Source organism: Lactuca serriola, chromosome 4, assembly GCF_051521515.1.
Source record: "Lactuca serriola cultivar US96UC23 chromosome 4, Lser_US96UC23_V15, whole genome shotgun sequence".
NCBI classification, from domain to species: Eukaryota; Viridiplantae; Streptophyta; class Magnoliopsida; order Asterales; family Asteraceae; genus Lactuca; species Lactuca serriola.
The window spans coordinates 285,909,025-285,914,199 of NC_136411.1; positions in this window are offsets into that span (position 1 = coordinate 285,909,025).

Genomic DNA, 5,175 nt, shown 5'->3' on the forward strand with positions numbered 1-5,175 from the left:
CCTTCGTGAACCAATGAGTGCCTTACCGCGCATGGATTTTAAGTGAGGGAATCGGTGAGTCGGTCTATGGACTCAACGAGTTGCCCCTGTTTTCAGAAAACTCTATAATGGGCATAAACCTACGAGACAATGACTTTTTTAGGAACCCTTGGAGACAAAATTGTGATTGAAAGTACTATTGGAGCTCTAGAACCCGTGGATCAACCATAACATTCAATTTTGAGGAGATCGAAAGGCACGATTATATTCTCTTTTCTTAATCTAGTGTTTACATCATGTTTGAATCATTAGGTTTAGTTTATGAGACGTTTTCTGCTATGAATATGAGCTAAAAACTTGTTTCTTCTGTTTAGGGTAGACAAACTTATAACTATGGTTTGAATTTTATGTCTTGGATAGTTTAATTTGGTGAATTTTGTTTTGTTAAGCTTGTTAAATACCCTCATGTGTTGCCAATAACTATTTTATGTTAATTATCAAGTATATTAAGTTGTATGAACATATCTTGATTGCTTGTCTCATATAATTTATGTGAAAACAATGTTATATGCCTAGGAATAGTAAACATGAAACTAGGGGTTAATTAGAAAATAGGTAAATCAATGTTTGAGCTTGTGTGACGAACAACCATACAAGAAGTTAATTGAATTAGTAATTTAATTAGCTAACTACAAGTCTTGTTTAATCCGAATCAATAAACTAGTAAACTCATTAATTTAACTAATTGGCCACTATTTGAATTGATTTGTTTTCTAAGGATTAGTAATAGTGAACATGAACCTAATCACATTAATTGGTAGCCAATGACAAATTAGTTCATTGCACTTGCCATAAAATCAACCATAGGAATAAGTAAGTTGAACCTAAATAAAAGTCTCCTTTATTACTGAATTTAGTTTATTTTTGTTTGTTTTAGTTGCTAATTGTCTTGTTTGAGTGTTAGTTAAGTGCTTAAGTTTTTAGTCTTGCAAAACTAGAGAAAACCATTTTTCTTTTATTATTTATTTTTTTAGATAATTCTAATGGTTAGTTTACTTACCGTTCTCTGTGTTCGATATCATACTTGCTTAACTATACCACCAATTGACAGGTACACTGCCTTTTGTGTGTCTAAATTATATTTAAAAAATGGGATTAAAACTAGTGCATTTAACACACATGATGGACAAACTGGAATAGGTTTTGTAAAATAAAAGAATAAATAATCTAACCAACTCTTTGTAATACAAGTTGTCATATAACCGGTTAGGATTTAACTCAATTGTTGGATAGGAATCTATTACGAGAATAATTGCAGACCAATTTTTAGCCAGGTTTTAAGAGATTCTACAAAAACTGAATTATCTTTCATAAAAAGAAAAAAATGATTTTCCGGGTCAAACCATTCATCCTAACTTTATTATGTAAAAAGGTCATATGACAATTAATGTGGCCGTTTGGAGGGCCAAAATTACCATTTCCCCCCCTCTAATGTTAGTATAAGTAGGTATTTTTTTAATTGGTTATAAACCACCACAAACAATGTTCTTCATTCTCGACTTTTTTTTTGTAATTTTGTTTTTTGAATTCAGAACTCAAAATCACATCCTAAAAATCTTCTGCTTTCGTATCCATCTATTATATGTTTTTAAAACACCAAAGAATGTCATCATTTGCTTGCCTTGACAGACAGAAAACAATAAAAATACAAGAATGTAATAGATAAAGAGTGATCTCCTGTTTGTTTCGAGTGTGTGTAAATAAATAAGTTTCTTATCCTATTGACATGTGTCACAATATTAGAAATCTTCATTGCTATTATATGTCACCTATCATACCACATGTCAACCTATTAATTCTTCATTTTAAATTATAAATTTTAAATTTCTCACTCTAATTACATTAAATTAATAATTGATTCTTCATTTCAAATTTCAAATTTAAATTTCACACTCTAACTACATTAAATTAATAACAATAAATTAAAAAATAAAATAAAATTAATGTATATTTTTCATGTATTTATTTAAATTAACGATTATAATTTTATATAACAAAAAAAATATCTCTTAATTAATAATTTATTTAAAATGATTTACATGAAATAATTGATTAATAATCTTAAGTTTTTACTATAAAAGTATAATTAATTTTATAACCGTGGTTCTCAAAGGTTATAAACTAGTTCAACATAAAATTGATGAGTTTCATAGTTTTGACTCAAAGTAATTTTATACCAAAAATAGGTTTTTACTGTATACTATTGCTTTAAATGCTTATATTAAAGAATATACTTTTTATACCAATATATATATATATATATATATATATATATATATATATATATATATATATATATATATATATATATTGGTATAAAAAGTATATTCTTTTATATACGCTGTTAAAGCAATAGTACACAGTAGTGTGTACCTATGCAATACGTGCATAGACGGGACACAAATTTCTAAGGTGGAAATAAACTCGATAAATATATATATATATATATATATATATATATATATATATATATATATATATATATATATATATATATATATATATATATATATAAAATAGTTGTGTACCTATGCAATATGACGGGACACAAATTTCTAAGGTGGAAATAAACTCATCTAAAAATCGTATTTGTGCACTTGATGTTTAATAAGATGGTACTTCGATGACCAATTATATCAATAGGACTTAAAAAAGACAATCTTTAGTTTATTCACAATAAGCGCATTAAATGTCAACATGAATTCGTAAGTGATACATGTTAAATTATATTATCTTTTAGGCCTTATATTTACTTTTCAGTTATTTTTTTCGGCGAGGGAATGGAATTTAGAAGAAATTTCAAAATTGATAAACTTTAACATATACTTATATCAGGATAAAAAAAAGTATATAAATCTTTTTGTTTTGTAAAGTGAGGTTGTAACACTACAAATTTTTAGCTAAATTTTTCATTTTTAAAATCACATAATTCCAATTATCACTTTTCAAAATCCACAATTGTTGAAATTATCACAAAACACGAATCAATAATTGTTTGATAATAATCCAGGATCCTCTAAGACATAAACTTCATCTCATGAGTACAATCAAGATGACGCCTTCCCGTGATCCTAAGAGTACCTAAAACATATATCACATAACACGGTAAGCACAGAGCTTAATGATTTCCCCAAAATACCTCACACATATCGTTAGCCTCTCATGACTATATATCGATAAAGACCCACCGGTCAATGTGTAGAGACCCTCCGGTCCCACAACTCGGGTTGGACCCTTCGATCCTAACTCAATAAAGCTCAAAATAATAAATAGCGTAAATCACAAAGATATAATGCATGATATCACATAACTTAGTATAAACATACAAGACCCTCCTTTCACACAATGTTACCACTCAGGTAAGTATAGTGAGAAGACTCGCCACGGAAATAATCAAGTAGACCTAGCACCTCATGAACAGTCTAGACTCTGCCTACATAATATAACTATCTCATAAGCAATTTATAGTAACTATGCTAAACTAACTTCTCCACTAAATCTCAAAAGGGTAAAGATACCATTTTACCCATCCATGGCCTCTAAAGTCCACAGTTAACCAACCCCTAAAAGTCAACAAAAGTTAACGCTCAAGTTAACAGTCCATGTTGACTAAACTCGTCGAGTGCCTCTACGCGACTCGTCGAGTTCCTTCGTTTTTCTCAGAAGAATCGGGGAAATCCAAACCCTAGCTGACTCGTCGAGTTGGCTCATGCACTCGCCAACTCCCTCTAGATAATTTCTCATTCAGACAATTCTAAGCCAAAATAAGGTCCGAAACTCTAGATCTAGCCACCCAAGGTTGAAATACCACGTAAAGTTGCAAGCTTTACGTCCATGCATGGCATCTAGGGCTCGAAATGCCAACATAAGCTCTATATAGGGTTAGATGCATCAAAGCTTGCCACTAGCTTGATAATGCTTGGACGTTTTGGGCTCAAGGGATCTCATATGGTCTAGATATGAAGTCTCAACTCCTTGGCAAGCTCAAAACACTGTAGAACTCAAGGAAAGATGGAAAAGGTTCTAAACTCCTTCGAAATGAGATCTAACAAAAAAATGAGCAAGGTGGTGACTTTTTACCTTTAAACAGGAGCTAAGGATGAATGAACATCGCATCCAGAAGCACCCTCTCATCTCAAGCCTCTTGCTACTCGGATTTCCTCCAAAGATGCACTAAAACACAAAATATTAGCCTCTCTTTCTCACACATCGGGTTACAACTCGATTAGGGTTTTTCACAAAGTGTTTGGGTGATAAGGGAGGCGGAAATGAAGCCTTAAGGTCCTTTAAATAGGACATAAACCCTGAAAATCAAGGTTTTCTCCCTCAGCACCAATTCGTGGAGTTGGGGTCCTCCAACTCGTCGAGTAGACTCTAAAAATCACACGGCCAATTAACTCCTCTACTCGATAAGTTGGGGCATCCAGCTCGTTGAGTTGCTCTGAAATTATGAAAATAAATAAAATAATTATTATACTTGGAAGTCGGGATGTTACAATTCTCCCACACTAGAATCAGACTTCGCCCTCGAAGTCATCCTCTAGAAACAACTCTGGGTTTTGTTCCTGCATCTCAGACTCCGACTCCCAAGTCCACTCGGATCCTTTCCGATGTTGCCACTAAACCTAAACCAGGGGCATCTCTTTATTCCTTAAGACCTTCATCTTCCTATCCAAGATCGTTATCAGCCTCTCAATGTAATTCAGACTTTCATCAACCTAAATGTCCTCTAAAGGAACCACTACCATCTCATCGGCTACATACTTCCTCAGCTGGGACATGTGGAAGGTGTTTTGAATCTGGCTCAACTCTATAGGCAGCTCCATTCGGTAAGCTACCTTACCCACTCAGGCGGTCACCCCGAAAAGACGAATGTATCTAGGGCCCAACTTGCCCTATTTCCTGAATCAGATCACCCCTTTCTATGGGGATAACTTTAGGAGGACAAAAGCTCCGACCTAAAACTCTAGCTCTGAACGGCGTCGGCCGACGTAACTCTTTTGACAACATTGGGCCGTCAGTAACCTTTGTCTGACCTACTGGATCTACCATATCATCTTAAGCACTATCTCAGTTCCCCCCATTACTCTCTTCCCTACCTCTCCCCAGCAGATGGGAGTCCGACACCTCCTCCCA